Consider the following 23,084-nt stretch of genomic DNA (forward strand, 5'->3'; position numbering starts at 1 on the left):
ACTTTGTATCAAGGAGGGGGTGCACACTAGGTAACACATTGTCTCCTAGTTTGCTGCACCAGACCCCCTCGTATAGGAGCAGTTGGTTGGAAATAAGAAAGCCTGATATTGGTGAATAACCTTCTTGATAGGGGTTACAATAAAAGGGTGGTAAATCGTGCTTTTTTAGAGGTTAGCCGCATGGATAGGAAGCAATTACTTGTTGAACAAAGTTCTCAGATATATAAGAAAAAGAACTTTGATGCTTCCAAACCAATTCTTGTAACCTCCTACAGTGCGCAGTATGGTACTATCTGTGACATTGTGAAAAAGCACCTCCCTATCCTTATAGCCAAAGACAGCCTTAAGGACTTTGTATCACAAGGCTGTAACTTTGTATCAAGGAGGGGGTGCACACTAGGTAACACATTGTCTCCTAGTTTGCTGCGCCAGACCCCCTCGTCTAGGAGGCCATTCATGCAATCCTATTGGCTGTTGCAATCAGCCAATAGGACTGAGCTTTCATCCTATTGGCTGATCCAATCAGCCAATAGGATTGAGCTCGCATTCTATTGACTATTCCAATCAGCCAATAGATTGCAAGCTCAATCCTATTGGCTGATTGGATCAGCTAATAGGATGAAAGCTTAATCTTATTGACTGATTGCAACAGCCAATAGGATTTTTTCAACCTTAATTCCGATTGACTGATGGAGCCGCTCCGCGCTGGATGGATGAAGATAGAAGATGCCATCTGGGTGAAGACTTCTGCGGGCTTGGATGAAGACTTCAGCCGCTTGGATAAAGACTTCTTCGATCTTCAAGGGTTAGTGTTAGGTTTTTTAAGGGTTTATTGGGTGGGTTTTAGTTTTAGATTAGGATTTGGGCAGCAATAGAGCTAAATGCCCTTTTAAGGGCAATGCCCATCCAAATGCCCTTTTCAGGGCAATGGGGAGCTTAGGTTTTTTTAGTTAGGTTTTTAATTGGGGGGGTTGGTTGTGTGGGTGGTGGGTTTTACTGTTGGGGGTGGTATTTGTATTTTTTTTTTACAGGTAAAAGAGCTGATTTCTTTGGGGCAATGCCCAGCAAAAGGCCCTTTTAAGGGCTATTTGTAGTTTATTGTAGGTTAGTTTTTATTTTTATTTGGGGGGGGGGGCTTTTTTATTTTCTTAGGGCTCTTAGATTAGGTGTAATTAGTTTAACAATTTGATAATTTCTTTTTTATTTTGTGTAACTTAGTGTTTTGTTTTTTTGTAACTTAGTGTTTGCTATTTTTTTAGCTTAGTTGTCAGTTTTTTGTAACTTTGTAATTTTTTATTGTAGATTTAAATTATTTGAGTAGGGTTAGTATAACAGTTAGGGTGGGTTAATATAGTTTAATATAATTTTAATATAATATTTAGGGTAGGTTAATTAATAGTTTAATATAGTTTAATGTAATTGTAGTATAATAGTTAGGGTAGATTAATTATTAGTTTAAAATAGTTTAATTTAAATCTAAAGGTAAGTTTAAATTTATTATAAGATATGGATGAGTTAATATTTCATATAAAGTTAGCGGGTTGTTAGGTTTAGGGGTTAATAGTTTAACTTAGTTTATGGCGATGTGGGGGCTGGCGGTTTAGGGGTTAATAGGTTTAGTAAGTGCTAGTGATGTGGGAGGCCAGGGGTTTAGGGGTTAATACATTTATTTTGTACTTAAGGAGCTATCTCTTCACTATTAGTTGAGTCCATGATTAAGGCAGTAAGCTGCTGAAACGCGTAGGACTGTTTTTTTCTTTCTTAGATTCTTAGATTGCCAGGAGAATTTTAGCCTTTTAAGCTGTTTTATGTACCTCCATTAAGCAATAAATAACTTATTATGTATGATATAAATAACTGTGATTTTGAACACTTGGAAGGCTTGCTGGTTACAATTCTATTTACCTCCAGCTAAACCCAGCGTTGCCCGGACCCACAGAGGATACTGTTGGTCCGCGTCACAACCTTGTGTCATCCAGAAGTAACCGACAGTTACGAAGACGGCTTATGCTGCTACTGAAGGAAGGTGGAATGCCTGCCCTGTTATGAGCCTTGGTCATAGTGGTAGTGAGGAGGCTGACGACACGGGGACCCAGACTAGAGAGAGGGATCGCTGCAGTTATGTGGTGAACGATCGGCTGCCGCTTTACTAAGCCAAACCACATGAAGACCTCTGTCCGGTGAGTGTTTTTTCCACTTGTATCTAAACCGGATAATGCTAGTGACTGTCTTGAGCTGCAGAGAAGGACCTTTGTATATATAAACATTTCACTTTGCACTTTGCAGCACAGCAAGCAGATTACTGTAGTATTGAAAACCTACTGTTCAACTGCTCCATGATTAAAACACACCCATTTGATAGTAATAATATAATTTAGACTTATTCACATCTTATTATACAGGTTACAGCACCAAGCTCTTACACCTACCCCATAATGGGCCAGATTACAAGTTGAACGCTAAATATCGCTTACCTTAAAATGATATTTGCACTAAGTAGTACCATCGCACACTATTGCACACTTTCATAGGCTCCAATGGGAGTCTAGTTCTTATCCCGTAAAACACGGCATTAAAACTAGCACAGCGAAGGGGGTAAGTCGCGCAGCGATGGGCAGCAAATATAAATATGTATATGATTATATACATATATATTTATGTGTTACTGTACACATATTAACACATAAATATATACTGTATGGATATAAGCATATACATATATATTTACTGGGAACACATAGACCGCAATGTAAAGGCACTTTTCAGTGCCGTTTTTTAAAAAAAAAATCCTTACACCCGCTGCTTTTAAAGCCTAGAAACTGCTCCGTAAAGTATTTTTTTTATAAAAAAAAAAAAAAATGCTACATTTTATTTTTCATAAAAAAATAAATAAAAGACTATTTTGGGGGAATTTCAGGCACTTTTAGAAAATTAACCAGAGATCTGATCTCTAGTTAATTTTCTGAGTCCTAATTGCTACAGCAAGCTCGTTTACGGGTGCAAGAGTAATTAGCGCTCCACTTGTAATCTAGCCCTATATTGACAATACCAGTCTCTGGAACACATTCTGGGCATATGGTTATTGTTACAACACAGCATCAGACAAATAATATGTTAACTAATTCAATAATAATAACAGTATTCAAGTAGGAGTTAATTATATTTAAATAATACACTATGGGCCAGTGGAATGCTAATTAATTATCCTGCTCGTGCATGAACTGTGCTAGAAGTTTAGCTTTTTGCATGCGTCTGGTGGCGTTCATATTATCAGTTGAAAGTAAACTGCACAAAAGGCCAAACAGAATATCGCGTTCTCGTATACCTCCATAGAAGTAATTGGAGAAAAAAAAATGGGGAAAAAAACCTATCACCCGCTTGCAAACCCGATCGCATATTCTCATATGCGCTAACCCATCATGAAAATATGAATATTTTACATTTCAATGTTCTTCACATAACAAAATATGTTCTATTTATTCAAAAATTAATATTTCTATAGATATCTGATTTTTTTTGTACAATATATATCTATACCTATATATAATCACACATATATATATATATGTATATATATATATATATATATATATATATATATATATATATATATATATATTTATATATAGGTCCCATTTTTTGAGTCCCATTCTTTTATTTTTATATATATATATATAGGTGAGTGTATACCAATAAACTTCTGATAGACGTATGTGCATAAATGGGTGACTGCTTTGTGAATCAAATGTGGTCCCATCAGGATTTAATAACCAGAGGAAGACCATTCCCCTGGTATTAACCAAATAGAAGATGGTTATGGGTGTTGTATCACATCAAAATACATCATCCTACACCTCAACATCTCTAGGTCTCTAGGCTTGATAGCTACTAAGACATTCCATCACCCATATAACAACAGGATGTACAAAATACGTTTTTACATTGTCCTGTCATACCACGCATGTGGTTTACCATCTACATTGCCCACATGGGCAAAACAAAAGGTACACTGAAGTAGAGGATGGCAAATCACAGCTTGGCGATAAAGCAAGCTCTTAATAAATGACAGTTTGAACACTGTGCAGAAATGTCTGTTTCCTCGATTTATCCTCATTGACCATGTCCCAAAGTTGCACAGGGGAGGTGACAGGGATAAACTGTTGCTGATCCGCGAGGCACAATGTATATACAAGCTTGGAACAATATATCCAGGTGGACTTAACTGTACCAGACTTTAAACTTCTGATTTAGATGGGATACTGTGCAACATACCAGGGATGCCTTTTATATCTTAAAGGGACATGAAACCCAAATTTTTTCTTTCATGATTTAGAAAGAGCATACGATTATAAACAACTTTCTAATTTACTTCTATTATCTATTTTGCTTCATTCTCTTGATATTCTTTGCTGAAAAGCATATCTAGATACGCTTAGTATCTGCTGATTGGTAGCTGCACATAGATGCCTCCTGTGATTGGTTCACCGTCTGCATCGCTATTTCTTCATTAAAGTATATCTAAAGAATGAAGCAAATTAGGTAATAGAAGTAAATTGGAATGTTGTTTAAAATTATATTCTCTACCTTAATCATGAAAAAAAAAATGTTTGGGTATAGTGTCCCTTTAATGGTACCTAGAGATGTTGAAATGTAGGATGATGTCTTTTGATGTGATACAACACCCATTACCATCTTCTATTTGGTTAATACCAGGGGAATGGTCTTCCTCTGGTTATACCTGATGGGACCACATTTGATTCACAAAGCAGTCACCCGCTTATACATGTAAATCCATAGTTACTATCAGAAGTTTGTTGGTATACACACACCTATATATATATATATAGAAAAATAAAAGAAAGGGACTCAAAAAAACAGAATTTATGCTTACCTGATAAATTACTTTCTCCAACGGTGTGTCCGGTCCACGGCGTCATCCTTACTTGTGGGATATTCTCTTCCCCAACAGGAAATGGCAAAGAGTCCCAGCAAAGCTGGTCACATGATCCCTCCTAGGCTCCGCCCACCCCAGTCATTCGACCGACGGACAGGAGGAAATATATATAGGAGAAACCATATGATACCGTGGTGACTGTAGTTAGAGAAAATAATTCATCAGACCTGATTAAAAAACCAGGGCGGGCCGTGGACCGGACACACCGTTGGAGAAAGTAATTTATCAGGTAAGCATAAATTCTGTTTTCTCCAACATTGGTGTGTCCGGTCCACAGCGTCATCCTTACTTGTGGGAACCAATACCAAAGCTTTAGGACACGGATGAAGGGAGGGAGCAAATCAGGTCACCTAAATGGAAGGCACCACGGCTTGCAAAACCTTTCTCCCAAAAATAGCCTCCGAAGAAGCAAAAGTATCAAATTTGTAAAATTTGGCAAAAGTGTGCAGTGAAGACCAAGTCGCTGCCTTACATATCTGGTCAACAGAAGCCTCGTTCTTGAAGGCCCATGTGGAAGCCACAGCCCTAGTGGAGTGAGCTGTGATTCTTTCAGGAGGCTGCCGTCCGGCAGTCTCATAAGCCAATCGGATAATGCTTTTAAGCCAAAAGGAAAGAGAGGTAGAAGTCGCTTTTTGATCTCTCCTTTTACCAGAATAAACAACAAACAAGGAAGATGTTTGTCTGAAATCTTTAGTAGCCTCTAAATAGAATTTTAGAGCACGGACTACGTCCAAATTGTGTAACAAACGTTCCTTCTTTGAAACTGGATTCGGACACAAAGAAGGTACAACTATCTCCTGGTTAATATTTTTGTTGGAAACAACTTTCGGAAGAAAACCAGGCTTAGTACGCAAAACCACCTTATCTGCATGGAACACCAGATAGGGCGGAGAACTCTGCAGAGCAGATAACTCTGAAACTCTTCTAGCAGAAGAAATTGCAGCCAAAAACAAAACTTTCCAAGATAATAACTTAATATCTACGGAATGTAAGGGTTCAAACGGAACCCCTTGAAGAACTGAAAGAACTAGATTTAGACTCCAGGGAGGAGTCAAAGGTCTGTAAACAGGCTTGATCCTAACCAGAGCCTGAACAAATGCTTGAACATCTGGCACAGCTGCCAGTCTTTTGTGAAGTAAAACAGATAAAGCAGAGATCTGTCCCTTTAGAGAACTTGCAGATAATCCTTTCTCCAAACCTTCTTGTAGAAAGGATAGAATCTTAGGAATTTTTATCTTGTTCCATGGGAATCCTTTAGATTCACACCAACAGATATATTTTTTCCATATTTTATGGTAAATTTTTCTAGTTACAGGCTTTCTAGCCTGAATCAGAGTATCTATTACAGAATCTGAAAACCCACGCTTTGATAAAATCAAGCGTTCAATCTCCAAGCCGTCAGTTGGAGGGAAACCAGATTCGGATGTTCGAATGGACCCTGAACAAGAAGGTCCTGTCTCAAAGGTAGCTTCCATGGTGGAGCCGATGACATATTCACCAGGTCTGCATACCAAGTCCTGCGTGGCCACACAGGAGCTATCAAGATCACAGAGGCCCTCTCCTGATTGATCCTGGCTACCAGCCTGGGGATGAGAGGAAACGGTGGGAATACATAAGCTAGGTTGAAGGTCCAAGGTGCTACTAGTGCATCTACTAGGGTCGCCTTGGGATCCCTGGATCTGGACCCGTAGCAAGGAACCTTGAAGTTCTGACGAGACTCAATCCCCATTCCACTGTCTGAGCATGCACAGTTGTAATGGTCTTAGATGAATTCGTGCAAAAGGAACTATGTCCATTGTTGCAACCATCAATCCTATTACTTCCATGCACTGCGCTATGGAAGGACGAGGAACAGAATGAAGTACTTGACAAGAGCTTAGAAGTTTTGATTTTCTGACCTCTGTCAGAAAAATCCTCATTTCTAAGGAATCTATTATTGTTCCCAAGAAGGGAACTCTTGTTGACGGGGACAGAGAACTTTTTTCTTTGTTCACCTTCCATCCGTGAGATCTGAGAAAGGCTAGGACGATGTCCGTATGAGCCTTTGCTTTTGACAGGGACGACGCTTGAATCAGGATGTCGTCCAAGTAAGGTACTACTGCAATGCCCCTTGGTCTTAGAACCGCTAGAAGGGACCCTAGTACCTTTGTGAAAATCCTTGGAGCAGTGGCTAATCCAAATGGAAGTGCCACAAACTGGTAATGCTTGTCCAGAAAAGCGAACCTTAGGAACTGATGATGTTCCTTGTGGATAGGAATATGTAGGTACGCATCCTTTAAATCCACGGTAGTCATAAATTGATTTTCCTGGATAGTAGGTAGGATCGTTCGAATAGTTTCCATTTTGAACGATGGTACCCTGAGAAATTTGTTTAAGATCTTTAGATCCAAAATTGGTCTGAATGTTCCCTCTTTTTTGGGAACTATGAACAGATTGGAATAAAATCCCATTCCTTGTTCTCTTATTGGAACTGGATGTATCACTCCCATCTTTAACAGGTCTTCTACACAATGTAAGAATGCCTGTCTCTTTATTTGGTTTGAAGATAATTGAGACCTGTGGAACCTTCCCCTTGGGGGTAGTTCCTTGAATTCCAGGAGATAACCTTGAGAAACTATTTCTAGCGCCCAAGGATCCTGAACATCTCTTGCCCAAGCCTGAGCAAAGAGAAAAAGTCTGCCCCCCACTAGATCCGGTCCCGGATCGGGGGCTATCCCTTCATGCTGTTTTGGTAGCAGTGGTAGGCTTCTTGGCCTGCTTACCCTTGTTCCAGCCTTGCATTGTTTTCCAGGCTGGTTTGGGTTGTGAAGTATTACCCTCTTGCTTAGAGGATACAGAATTAGAGACTGGTCCGTTTCTGCGAAAGGGACGAAAATTAGGCTTATTATTAGCCTTAAAAGACCTATCCTGTGGGAGGGCGTGGCCCTTTCCCCCAGTGATGTCTGAAATAATCTCTTTCAAATCAGGTCCAAATAATGTTTTACCTTTGAAAGGAATGTTTAGCAATTTTGTCTTGGAAGACACATCCGCTGACCAAGACTTTAGCCAAAGCACTCTGCGCGCCACGACAGCAAACCCTGAATTTTTCGCTGCTAATCTAGCTAATTGCAAAGCGGCATCTAAAACAAAAGAATTAGCCAATTTAAGTGCTTGAACTCTGTCCATAACCTCCTCATACGAAGATTCTTTACTGAGCGATTTTTCTAGTTCCTCGAACCAGAAACACGCTGCCGTAGTGACAGGAACAATGCATGAAATTGGTTGTAGAAGGTAACCTTGCTTTACAAAAATCTTTTTAAGCAAACCCTCTAATTTCTTATCCATAGGATCTTTGAAAGCACAACTATCTTCGATAGGAATAGTAGTGCGTTTGTTTAGAGTAGAAACCGCCCCCTCGACCTTGGGGACTGTCTGCCATAAGTCCTTTCTGGGGTCAACTATAGGAAATAATTTCTTAAATATAGGGGGGGGAACAAAAGGTATGCCGGGCCTTTCCCACTCTTTATTTACTATGTCCGCCACCCGCTTGGGTATAGGAAAAGCGTCGGGGGGCACCGGAACCTCTAGGAACTTGTCCATCTTACATAATTTCTCTGGAATGACCAAATTGTCCCAATCATCCAGAGTAGATAACACCTCCTTAAGCAGTGCGCGGAGATGTTCTAATTTAAATTTAAATGTCACAACATCAGGTTCAGCTTGATGAGAAATTTTTCCTGAATCTGAAATTTCTCCATCAGACAAAACCTCCCTCATGGCCCCTTGAGATTGGTGTGAGGGTATGTCAGAACAGTTATCATCAGCGTCCTCTTGCTCTTCAGTGTTTAAAACAGAGCAATCGCGCTTTCTCTGATAAGTAGGCATTTTGGATAAAAGATTTGCTATGGAGTTATCCATTACAGCCGTTAATTGTTGCATGGTAATAAGTATTGGCGTACTAGATGTACTAGGGGCCTCCTGTGTGGGCATAACTGGTGTAGACACAGTAGGGGATGATGTAGTATCATGTTTACTCCCCTCATTTGAGGAATCATCTTGGGCAATATCATTATCTGTTGCATTACTGTCCTTACTTTGTTTGGACACTATGGCACAATTATCACATAAATTTAAATGGGGAGACACATTGGCTTTCATACATATAGAACATAGCTTATCTGATGGTACAGACATGTTAAACAGGTTTAAACTTGTCAACAAAGCACAAAAAACGTTTTAAAATAAAACCGTTACTGTCACTTTAAATTTCAAACTGAAAACACTTTATTACTGAATATGTGAAAAAGTATGAAGGAATTGTTCAAAATTCACCAAAATTTCACCACAGTGTCTTAAAGCATTAAAAGTATTGCACACCAAATTTCAGAGCTTTAACCCTTAAATTAACGGAACCGGAGCCGTTTTTACATTTAACCCCTATACAGTCCCAGAATGAGGCTCTGTCTATAACTAGAAAGGCCCCCATCTGAAAAAGGTGTCCAACACAGTGCCTGCCGTTTTTCTAAACGTTCCCCAAGATTATAATACCAATAATTAGTTAGAATCTGCATAATATGCCTAGTAAAGCAATTGTTTTAGCTTTTAAGCCCTTTTTGAAGCCCTTTATTCTTTTATGTTTAACTAAGAAAATGGCTTACCGGTCCCCATGAGGGGAAATGACAGCCTTCCAGCATTACATGGTCTTGTTAGAAATATGGCTAGTCATACCTTAAAGTGACAGTCTACACCAACATTTTTCTTATTTAAAAAAAATAGATAATCCCTTTATTACCCATTTCCCGTTTTTGCAAAACCAACACAGTTATATTAATATACTTTTTACCTCTGTGATTAACTTGTATCTAAGCCTTTGCAGACAGCCTCCTTATCTAAGTGCCTTTGACAGACATGCAATGTAGTCAATCAGTGAAGACTCCCAAATAACTTCACGGGAGTGAGCACAATGTTATCTATATGACACATGTGAACTAGCACAGTCTAACTGTGAAAAACTTTCAAAATGCTCTGAGCTAGGAGGCGGTTTTCAACTGTTTAGAAATCAGTTTGAGCCTAGCTAGGTTTAGCTTTTCAAAAACACCACCAAGGGAACAAAGCAAATTTGATGATAAAATTAAATTGGAAAGTTGTTTAAAATTGCATGCCCTATCTGAATCATGAAAGTTTAGTTTTGACTAGACTGTCCCTTTAAGCAGAAAAGACTGCTAACTGTTTCCCCCAACTGAAGTTACTTCATCTCAACAGTCCTGTGTGGAAACAGCAATCGATTTTAGTTTCTGTCTGCTAAAATCATCTTCCTCTTACAAACAGAAATCTTCATCCTTTTCTGTTTCAGAGTAAATAGTACATACCAGCACTATTTTAAAATAACAAACACCAAAAAACTCTTAACCATCTCCGTGGAGATGTTGCCTGTGCAACGGCAAAGAGAATGACTGGGGTGGGCGGAGCCTAGGAGGGATCATGTGACCAGCTTTGCTGGGACTCTTTGCCATTTCCTGTTGGGGAAGAGAATATCCCACAAGTAAGGATGATGCCGTGGACCGGACACACCAATGTTGGAGAAATGGGACTTATATATATGTTTATATAAAGAAAATTTATTTTATCAAAATACCAGCATATTGTATGTGTATCTAAATTGATTTCTTCTTTCGTTTACCTTTATAGTATATATATATATCCATGAGCATAAAAATGACAAAGCGCATAGAACAGATATTATTTAATATTTTGCTGCATTTATTTGATTTACGTATTGAATGTTATTTTTCCTGTATACTATAGCCCTAAATGAATGTATAACTTTGCAAAATAGGGGCTTATTATGCAAAACATTGTGTTGTCTATATAGCACAAGTAATGTTCTATGTTTATTTTAAGTTTATTAAAACTTGATTTACTGTTTGGGATGAGTCATGCTAGTAGAATGTATACAGTAGAGTGAAATGTTAGTTGTATATAGATGGTAACCATGACACAGTAAATATTGTAAAAATTCACATTTTTCTTATCTGTATCTGAACATTAATATAGATTGATGTTACATTGTTGTGCATATGAGTGTTTAGCACTATAATATGAAATACAATTCACATATTAATGTTTAAAGTGGATATCCGATACCGGAACTAGATGAGCGATCACTTGCGGGTTACATGATGCGGTGGAATGCAAACCTAGCGTTCCAAGATTGCACTGAGTTTTTGCGCCACAGAGTGTTTTATGAGAGTTGGGGTATGTACAATTTTTGTCTGCACTATATAAGTGTTGTAATTCACCTTGTTTATTATTCTGAGGAAGGGGTTGTAATATTCCCTGAAACGTCAATTACATTTTGACCTGCATTGAATGAAAAATCCTGAGAGTGCATTTCTTTATTGCTGCGTATTATATTCTATATTTGCACCCAGGTAGTTGGCATATGGTGGGTTTATTCTACGGATTCAAATTTTATATATATATATATATATATATATATATATATATATATATATATATATATATATATATAAAACAGTAAAGACAAAAGACCCCTATTACCCAGCATCAGACTACTACTCATAGCGATTGTATCATAACCACAGGTATAAAAGAGAAATAGTACACGCTGACATTATTAGTATTTAATTAAACATTGATAGCAACATATTAACCACACAGAATGCATCAGTATTGGGCAAAAAAAAATAATAAAAAAATAATATATATATATACTATATATATATATATATATATATATATATATATATATATATATATATATATATACACACACACAGTGGGGCAAAAAAGTATTTAGTCAGCCACCAATTGTGCAAGTTCTCCATCTTGCACAATTGTCATCATAGGTATACCTCAACTATAAGAGACAAAATGTGGAAACAAATCCAGACAATCACATTGTCTGATTTTGAAAGAATTTATTTGCAAATTATGGTGGAAAATAAGTATTTGGTCAATATCAAAAGTTCATCTCAATACTTTGTTATATATCCTTTGTTGGCAATGATAGAGGTCAAACATTTTCTGTAAGTCTTCACAAGGTTGTCGCACACTGTTGCTGGTATGTTGGCCCATTCCTGCATGCAGATCTCCTCTAGAGCAGTGATGTTTTGGGGCTGTCACTGGTCAACACAGACTTTCAACTCCCTCCAAAGGTTTTCTATGGGGTTGAGATCTGGAGACTGGCTAGGCAACTCCAGGACCTTGAAATGATTCTTACGAAGCCGCTCCTTCGTTGCCTGGGCGGTGTGTTTGGGATCATTGTCATGCTGAAAGACCCAGCTACGTTTCATCTTCAATGCCCTTGCTGATGGAAGGAGGTTTGCACTCAAAATCTCACGATACATGGCCCCATTCATTCTTTCATGTACACGGATCAGTTGTCCTGTTCCCTTTGCAGAGAAACAGCCCCAAAGCATGATGTTGCCACCCCCATGCTTCACAGTAGGTATGGTGTTCTTTGGTTGCAACTCAGCATTCTCTCTCCTCCAAACACGACGAGTTGTGTTTCTACCAAACAGTTCTACTTTGGTTTCATCTGACCATATGACATTCTCCCAATCCACTTCTGGATCATCCAAATGCTCTCTAACATACTTCAGACGGTCCCGGACATGTACTGGCTTAAGCAGGGGGACACGTCTGGCACTGCAGGATATGAGTCCCTGGCGGCGTAGTGTGTTACTGATGGTAACCTTTGTGACGTTGGTTCCAGCTCTCTGCAGGTCATTCACTAGGTCCCCCCGTGTGGTTCTGGGATGTTTGCTCACCGTTCTTGTGATCATTTTGACCCCACGGGGTGAGATCTTGCGTGGAGCCCCAGATTGAGGGAGATTATCAGTGGTCTTGTATGTGTTCCATTTTCTAATTTTTGCTCCCACAGTTGATTTCTTCACACCAAGATGCTTGCCTATTGCAGATTCAGTCTTCCCAGCCTGGTGCTGGTCTACAATTTTGTTTCTGGTGTCCTTCGACAGCTCTTTGGTCTTCACCATAGTGGAGTTTGGAGCAGGGCCGGATTTACATCTCAGGTGCCTGTAGGCACAAAAACCTGAAGCGCCCCCCCCCACCCCCCCCACCCCCCCTAGAAAAAAGTGGAAAAAATGAGGACTTTTTTTTATTATTATTTAGGACAACTAAAAATAAATATTAGATGTAAAATTACATTTTCCCTTTTATGGAGATACACAAATACACACACCAATTGCAATATTTGTTGTAATGGAAGCTACACCAAAAATCAATATTCACTTGACTCAAATGGCCATACAATTTCTATTATGTATAACAAAAACAAATCATGTTAAACTTTTAATGCAAAATATTCTAAAGAAAACCCTATTTAAAGGGACATCAAATGTGACAGTTTGCTGGGCATTTTATTATTGCACTAGTGCTTGCAGAGAAGTGTGTTAGCCTCTTGCAAAAGAGTTAAACACATAGTCAATGTCAGTTCTGAGACAGCAATACACATCTGTGCAGACCCAGATGGGCTCATAGGACATGTTTATTGACAAGCCATTAGTGTATTGCTTTTCTGGAGATGACTTTGACTATGTGCTTAACATTTTGTTGGAGTCAAACACAGTTTTGTGTAAACAATAGCAATATTAAAACTAGCAGCATGCAAGCTCATCACCATCAACAACCTGTGCAGCCAGTGGAAGAAAATATAAAATGTAGGGAAAAAAATCTTGTAAACTCTGATATTTTTGGTACAAACACACACAGATGTTACATTTATTTTGTTCTGAAATATAAATATCATATGATGTTGCTCTCAAAGGAAAACATGGAATGTTGTAGATTATATGTAATCCAGGGGTCAACAAATGTGTTTAAAATTAGAATTTAGAAATTCAATGGGAGGGGTTTAGTTTTAATCTTTGCCCCTCTCTCCTTCATGGCTCCCTCAACTGCTGTAACATATTCCCAATGAAACACTCGACTTTGTAGGCACCTGGCAGCACAATTCTTACTAAAATAAATGCCCTCATAAAAAAAAAAAAAAAAAAAAAAAAAAAATTTTTTTTTTTTTTTTTTTTTTTTTTTTATTATTGACAGGCAGGCGCCCCTCACTGCAAGGCGCCTGTAGGCACATGCCTACTGTGCCTAATGGGAAATCCGGCCCTGGTTTGGAGTGTGACTGTTTGAGGTTGTGGACAGGTATCCTTTATACTGATAAGAAGTTCAAACAGGTGCCATTCATACAGGTAATGAGTGGAGGACAGAGGAGCCTCTTAAAGAAGAAGATACAAGTCTGTGAGAGCCAGAAATCTTGCTTGTTTGTAGGTGACCAAATACTTATTTTTCACCATAATATGCAAATAAATTTGTTCCAAATCAGACAATATGATTGTCTGGATTTGTTTCCACATTTTGTCTCTCATAGTTGAGGTATACCTATGATGAAAATTACAGGCCTCTCTCATCTTCTTAAGTGGGAGAACTTGCACAATTGGTGGCTGACTAAATACTTTTTTGCCCCACTGTATATTGGTATTAGATATATATTGTACCAAAAACAAATCAGAAGTCGTAGAGGAGAGTGATGAAGCTGAGGAATGGATCGCACCATCTCCTGAAATGGTGGGTCGAACCCCTTTGTTTTCTCCTTCCCATGTCCCTTCCCAGGGTGAGCCTAGTGAGGGTGGTAGTACTACGACTGGGCCTGAGATCTCTGATCAGGCCCTGTTAGAGGCCATTAACCAGGAGGGTGGATGGGGAGTCAATGTAGGCCCCTCAAATGTGGCTTCTGAGCCATGCGGTCTATGTCGGGCCTTCTCGCGGCAAAGCAGTGGCTGGCCCTTCTAATTTAGCCCCTGCCCCCCCCCCCCAGTGTCCCTTCCGGTCCATCTGCTGTTTATCCAGAACCTTCCCAGGTGAATCCTGGTCCCTCGTGGCCCTGTAATGTCCCTTCTATAATTGTTGGGTATAGTGGGAGCGCCTTGGCCTTACCTGGGCCTTCTGCAGCCTTGTCCCATGAGTCCATTGTGGCTGTGGTGTCCCTCTTCCAAATGCTGGCGTCAACGATGTCCGGGCTCCGGGTGGGTCCCACGTGGTCCATAGTCTGACGATCGGTGTTGCGCAGGCTCCTCCGGTGCCTTCGGCCTTCTCCGCATCGACTTCCGGTATTGGGTCCTCCTGCGGCGGTACTTCCAGTGATGGCACTTCCGGTGACGGCACTTCCGGTGCCTCCATTTGACGCCCAGCCATGAAAATGAGCGCATCGAGTTCCCCACGCGGCTCTGCAGGTAAGAAAGGAGTGCCGCGGGGGGGAATTTTGGCTCCAGGGTTTACAGGGGCGATGGTGGCTAAAGGTGCTCTGAGTGCTCGGGGCTTAAGGCAGTTGCAAAAGGGGGCAATGGAGCAGCAGAGGGGCAATATGCAAGTTATAAGAGGCAATATGGAACCGAACTTTGTTCAGGTGATCAGGAAAAGGGGGCTAATAAGGCCGCTAGCGTGCTGTCAGGGGCTAAGGCCTCAGCGGGCAAAAATAAAGGTGCTGCGACACCTATTAGGCCCAGTATGAGTAGGATGGAAGGTGATAACGTGGATTCTAATTCCACGGGCATGGCTTTTGCCGCGGATGATGGCAGCATGGATGGGATGGAATGTGATGATAGACATATTCGGCCTCAGTGCATGTTCACGATGCCGCCCGCTGCTAGGAAGGTAGTTACTAGGTCGGCTGCTAGGCAAGGCACCCCATCACAATTTCATAGTCTAGATATGGAATTAGCGCCAACTAGAAGTCGCAAGAAGGCCCCTGCCCAGGCCTCAAAGACAGTACACTTTAGTGAGGATATTGAGGATTTTTCTGAGGAAGAGCAGAGTGTGCATGTTGGAGAGGGGCGTGGAAAGCGCCCATGTGGTTCCAGAGTGCCTGAGGGGGGATAAGCTGTATACGAGCAGGGGGAAGGGGAGAGCTGAACTTCCCCTGCGTGGTACTCCTCTCTTGCATTCTGTTTTTCAGGATAGCGACATGGCAACTACTGGCAATTCCCGGAAGTGGCATGGAGAGAGGAACGGACAGCGGTGCAGATTCCATGGTGTCAGAGGATGAGCGCCCATCGACTTCGGGTGTGGTGGCGTTACTGACTAGGACAGGGTTGCAAAACGGTGAGTCCTCAGTTTCAGTGGGGTTCAGGGGTTTCACGTCATCCTCGGATGATTCTGGGTCAGAGAATGACAAGGCGTTGGGATTAAATGCTAAGGGTCATAAGAGAATGTACAAAATGCTTAGGTGGTTGACTGAGGAAAGAAAGGCTACTAGGAAGGGGTTGCAAAGATCTTCAGAACCTATTACCTCTGAGAAGTCAGATAGGGCATCCCAACCCAGATCCAGAGTCAGTGAGGTACGTGGACCTGCTAACCGCCAGGTGGCACTCCACGGCAATACACGATCCTGGTCATCTTATGATCTGCACGAACATCTTAAAACTAAGACGGTTCGGCGCATTCAGGAGGGGAAGTATGTTAATATCTTTGAGCTCTCTGTGGAATTCTTAAGGCAGAAGAAAAGAGCCGAAGATGGGACCGGGCCGAAGAAATATCAGCACCCTGACACGTTCCACGAGTGGCAACGTTGTTTCAGGATATATGCTTCTTGCTTTTTCGAGAAGTGGCCCGATCAGTGTTTAGCCATATTAAAATACATGGAGAATATGGAAATCTTTGCGGAAAATTATCGTGATGGAGCATGGCGGGATTATGATGAATAATTCCGCAGGAAGATGGTAGGTAACCCTCTTCTTGACTTCTTGGATGTGTGGAGATGCAGCTTTGGGCCAGGCTGAGTCCTGAGAAGGTCCCGGGGAATTCTGCTCCTCCAGCGGGATCACACCAGGTCTGTACTGCTAGTAGGTTTCGCAGATGCCCCGCCAGGGTTTGTTGGAAATTTCAGGATAAGCACTGCGCGCTGGGAACTGTGTGTTCCTTTCGCACGCGTGCCGCAACTGCGGGGGATCTCACCCGGCCGCAGATTGCATCAAAAAAGTGAGAAACAGGATAGGGCTGGATAACGAGGGCAAGTTGTTGGCTCGCGCTGTACCCAGATAGGGATGCGGCTTCCTTGCTGGAGTTGGGTCTCCAGGAAGGTTTCATTATTCCGGTACAAGATAAGGTTAAAGGTTCTGCGGGCTGCAGGAACCTGAAATCGGCTTACCAGTTTCTAGATGCATTAAAGGAGAAATTGGTTAAGGAGGTTTCGCTGGGTAGGATGGCCGGACCATTTAGGGTAATCTCTCCTTAAGGGCTCATGCCAAAGAAAGACCCAGGGAAGTTCAGGATGATTCAATACCTTTCCTACCCGAAAGGCAGGTCAGTCAATGATGCCATCCCACAGGAATTGAGCATGGTTCATTATCAGTCCTTTGATGATGCCCTAAGGGTGGTTCGGAGGTCGGGTCAAGGTGCCTTGCAGGCAAAACTTGATATAGAATCTGCCTTCCAGCTGTTGCCAATTCACCCATCTTCGTTTTAATCTCATGGGCTGTTTTTTCAACGGATCGTACTTTGTTGACCGTTGTTTACACATGGGGTGTTCAATTTCCTGCGCCTATTTTGAGGCTTTCAGCTCCTTCTTGCATTGGGCTGTCGCTGAGGTGGCGGGGGAGGATAGAATTGCTCACTATCTGGATGATTTTTTATTGGTGGGCAGACAGGGCTCCAGGGAATGTGAGTTTCTTCTGCACACCATGAGACTGTTAATGACTAAATTTGGTGTTCCCTTGGCAGAGGAAAAAAATGAGGGCCCTTGTACATGTCTTACATTCTTAGGGATAGAAATTGACTCGGTAGCCGAGGAATGCAGACTCCCGGCAGATAAAGTCCGGAAGATGCTTGAGGAAGTGAAAAGACTGGCTTTGGCAGCTTTTTGCACGTTAAAAGAGCTGCAGTCCCTGTTAGGTCTGCTCAACTTCACAGGTTGAGTCATAAGTATGGGGAGAATTTTTCTAAAAAGAATGGAGCGATTGTTGCTGGGGGTGACCTCCGCTACGGCAAGAATTAAGGTTGACAAAGACATGAAGGATGCTGCCGGGTCCTTCGGCTATGGAGCTTAGCTAGATGGTACGTGGAGCACTGAGCCTTGGCTGGTCAAATGGACTGTTAAGGGTCTTACCAGGAACATGTGCCTACTGGAGCTCTTCCCCATTCTGGTGGCGTTGGAGATCTGGGAAGATGAACTTAAAAACAGTTCTGTGTTTTTTTGGATGGACAATATGAGTGTGGTTTTTGCTATCAATGGACTCTCATCTACATCCCCAGCAGTGGTTAGATATCTGAGGATTCTGGTCTTGGGGTGCCTTAAGCAGAACATTGAGTTTCAGGCTAGGCATGTCCCTAGGGTTGCTAATATTATAGCTGATGCGCTTTCTCATTTCCAGTGGAAACATTTTAGGAAATTTGCTCCTAACGCTGAGACTCATGGTGTTCCCTGTCCTCCTTTCCTTTGGCAGATGGCACTGGATGGCAGTCTCTGATTCCACTACTGAAGGCGTCCCTGGCACCTTCCACTTGGAAGTCTTATGTGAGGTATTGGGAAGAATGGGTTTTCTTCTGCGATGTTCAGGGATTTCCTTCCTGTGCAGGTGAGCAAAAATGGTTGTTGCGATGGATTGCGGAACTTAGAACTAAGCAGGTGAAAAAGGGGGTGGTGACAGCACAGTTAGCAGCAGTATCCTTTTTCTGAAAATTGTTCATGCTGACGGACTCTTCCAAGACATTTTTGGTTCGCCAAATTCTTCAGGGCTGGGGGCGGTCGGAAGTGCGGCAACCTGACATTCGGGAACCCATAACTGCTGATCAGTTACTCCTTTTGCTTCAGGTTCTACCTGACATTTGTTCCTTGGAATATGAGGTTCAACTGTTTTTGGTGGCGTTTCATGGCGCCCTTTAAGTTGGGGAATTGGTACCGCAGTCTAAAGTGGCGATAGTGGGAGGTGTGTTGTCCGAACATGTTCGATTCACCAACAATGGGGTATTGCTATTTATTCCCTGATCCAAAGTGGATCAGGAGAGTAGGGGTACTTGGCTGTCACTCCCTGTGAATCAGGGTTCCGTCAGTTGCCCTTACATCCTGATGAAGGCCTTCTCAGACGTGCATCCAGTGGGTTCGCATAGGTTTTTAATTCACCAGGATGGTGCCCCTCTTACAAGATTCCAATTCTGGAGGGTCCTGGGATGGGCGGCAGGGTTAATTCCCAATACTATAGCTCCTCACTCATTAAGGGTTGGAGCAGCTACGACAGCGGCGGTTTTAGGGTGGTCTGCTGACCATATCATATCATGGCATTGGGGAGGTGGAAATCTAGGAGATATCAATTATATGTGAGGCCCCTTTTATCCACCTGTATTCCGGTGTGTGTCTGTTGTGATGTTTTTTCATTGATGTGGTATGGCCCTAACACTTGTTTTTTTTGCAGGGCCTAGCAGTGGTCCGCTATGTGTCTGGATTGTGGGGCACTCGTTCATGCACTGGGTAGCCATCCAAGCTTCTACTCGACCCGGAGGACAGCAACTGGGGTTCTCATCATCTAGGGTGGTTGTTAGGTGGTTAGGAAGGAGAGGCCTTTGCTGGGCAGATCTGCCTGGATTACTGCAAGATGCCATAAAACGCTGGGAGAAACCCCCCGTTTTGATCCTCCACTTAGGTGGAAATGATCTTGGGTCTTGAGTGCAGTGATCCAGTCGGACCTGCACACCTTCAAAGCTTGGATGCCTGGTGTGAGAATGGGATGGTCGAATATTATTCCCAGGTTGACATGGCGTCATATGGCCAGCCATAGGGCCACTTTTTAGGTCCGGAAAAAGCTCAACAGGGACGTAAGGAAATTAATGTTTGAGCTTAGGGGCTTTGTTGTGGAGCACAAAACCCTTACGGCAGCTGACTGGAGCCTCTACTGAGGCGACGGGGTAAATCTTTCGGACCATGGCATGGACCTGTTTATTGAAGACCTAAGACAGTCCCTACTCCTATTTGTGTGAGTTTTGGGTAGTGGCGAGAGTGGCCCTGAATATGTGTGTGATCTCGTGGCGGGTGGACAGTGTCTGGGGGCAGGATGTGATCAAAGTAGAGTGACGGCTACTTCCAGTCAGGGGTGAATTCCTCAGACGCATGTCTGGGGTGTTCCCTGTCTGTGTGATTTGAAGCCGAGAACTCCCTAAGCATTTCTAGTATTGAGCTACGCTCTGCTTCCTCTCCTGTGCCCTGGTACTGCCCATCTTGTTAGTAAGGGTTACTACGCATTAGCTAGTACCTGATTGCTGCCCCCCTGGTCCATGTTTATTCGTTCTGGTCGTTTGGTTCCTGTGTTGCCACAATAAACATGACCTACGGGTTTTATAACCAAGAAGTTGTGTGTTTATTTCTACGTTAGAAATTAAGTGAAAAGTTTACATTAAACTTGAGGATTAGTGATGTCGCGAATAGTTCGCTGGCAAATAGTTCCCGGCGAACATAGCATGTTCGCGTTCGCCTCGGCGGGCGAACATATGCGATGTTCGATCCGCCCCCTATTTGTCATCATTGAGTAAACTTTGACCCTGTACCTCACAGTCAGAAGACACATTACAGCCAATCAGCAGCAGACCCTCCCTCCCAGACCCTCCCACCTCCTGGACAGCATCCATTTTAGATTCATTTGGAAGCTGCATTCTTAGTGAGAGGAGAGACAGTGTAGCTGCTGCTGATTTAATAGGGAAATCGATAGCTAGGCTAGTGTATTCAGTGTCCACTACAGTCCTGAAGGACTCATCTGATCTCTGCTGTAAGGACAGCACCCCAAAAAGCCCTTTTTAGGGCTAGAACATCAGTCTGCTTTTTGTTTTTTTTCCTGTGTAATATAATTGCAGTTGCCTGCCTGCCAGCGTGTGTGTCAGGCTCACAGCGTATACTGTGCCCACTTGCCCAGTGCCACCACTCATATCTGGTGTAACAGTACATTTAAAAAAAACAACACTTTTTTGACTGTGAAATAATAGCAGAGAGCTGCCAGTACCCAAGATGGCCGCCAATAAGGCAGATGGGGAGGGTTAGAGAGCTGTTTTGGGGGGATCAGGGAGGTTGGGGGCTAAGGGGGGATGCTACACCACAGCATATGTAAATATGCTAAAAAAAAATTAAAATGTTAAAAACCTTTTATTTTAGTACTGGCAAACTTTCTGCCAGTAATTAAGATGGCGGGGACAATTGTGGGGTGGGGGAGGGAAGGGAGCTGTTTGGGAGGGATCAGGGGGTCTGATGTGTCAGGTGGGAGGCTGATCTCTACACTAAAGCTAAAATTAATCCTGCAAGCTCCCTACAAACTACCTAATTAACCCCTTCACTGCTAGCCATAATACACGTGTGATGCGCAGCAGCATTTAGCGGCTTTCTAATTACCAGAAATCAACGCCAAAGTCATATATGTCTGCTATTTCTGAACAAAGGGGATCACAGAGAAGCATTTACCATTTGTGCCATAATTGCACAAGCTGTTTGTAAATAATTTCAGTGAGAAACCTAAAATTGCGAAAAAAAATTAAGTTTTTTTTTAAATTTGATCGCATTTGGAGGTTTAATGGTGGCATTAAATATACCAAAATGGGTCTAGATCAATACTTTGGGTTGTCTACTACACTACACTTAAGCTAAAATTAACTCTACAAGCTGCCTACATGCTCCCTAATTAACCCCTTCACTGCTGGGCATAAAACACGTGTGGTGCGCAGTTGCATTTAGCAGCCTTCTAATTACCAAAAAGCAATGCCAAAGCCATATAAGTCTGCTATTTCTGAACAAAGGGGATCCCAGAGAAGCATTTACAACCATTTATGCCATAATTGCATAAGTTGTAAATAATTTCTGTGAGAAACCTAAAGTTTGTGAAAAAGTGAACAATTTTTTTTTTATTTGATCGCATTTGGCGGTGAACTGGTGGCATGAAATATGCCAAAATGGACCTAGATCAATACTTTGGGTTGTCTACTACACTACACTTAAGCTAAAATTAACTCTACAAGCTGCCTACATGCTCCCTAATTAACCCCTTCACTGCTGGGCATAAAACATGTGTGGTGCGCAGTTGCATTTAGCAGCCTTCTAGTTACCAAAAAGCAACGCCAAAGCCATATAAGTCTGCTATAATGGCATGTCTGACACACAGTGTTGGGGCAAGGGTCCATCTGACCACTGATACCTGGTCTGCAAAGCATGGTCAGGGCAGGTGTATCACCTACACTGCGCACTGTGAAGCGGGCATAACCCTTACACTACCTGATCGATACAACATCATACCTGATGTTTTAAAGCATGTTATTCCAAACACTTTAGGAATGTTAGGTGATTTATGCCCTTTATGGATTAAAACCAGACTGTGCATCAACTATATAATTTTCCATGGGAGTTTTGCCATGGATCCCCCTCCGGCATGCCACAGTCCAGGTGTTAGTGCCCTTGAAACAACTTTTCCATCACTATTGTGGCCAGAAAGGGTCCCTGTGGGTTTTAAAATTCACCTGCATATTGAAGTCTATGGCGGTTCGCCCGTTCGTGAACTTTTGCGGAAGTTCGCGTCCGCCATTCGCGAACCCAAATTTTTAGGTTTGCGACATCACTATTGAGGATGTAAATAGTTAAATTATGATAATTCTTCCCACAGAGGAGGATATGGCATTTAAGGTTTTATTTTTTTTTCACAGGTAAGTTTGTATTTATTTTAACTAAGTAGACTAGTTAGTAAATAGTTATTAACTATTTACTAGTTACCTAGTTAAAATAAATACAAAGTTATCTGTAAAATAAAACCTAACCTGCCTTACACTAAAAACTAACATTACAATAAAATAAAATAAATTAAAAATTATTAAAATACAATTTTCTAAATTACAAAAAGTAAAAAAGAAATTATCAAAAATTAAAACGAATTACTCCTAATCTAATAGCCCTATCAAAATAAAAAAGCCCCACCCAAAATAAAAAAAACCTAGCCTACACTAAACTGCCAATGGCCCTTAAAAGGGCCTTTTGCAGTGCATTGTCCCAAAAATAAGCATTAGGGAACTCACATCATTCTCAGTGGTTGGGGGAAGGTACTGTACTGAGAGTGGTGGAGGTGGTGACCGGGGCGGAGATGGGAGGTTGCAG

Source organism: Bombina bombina, chromosome 7, assembly GCF_027579735.1.
Source record: "Bombina bombina isolate aBomBom1 chromosome 7, aBomBom1.pri, whole genome shotgun sequence".
Lineage (NCBI taxonomy): Eukaryota > Metazoa > Chordata > Amphibia > Anura > Bombinatoridae > Bombina > Bombina bombina.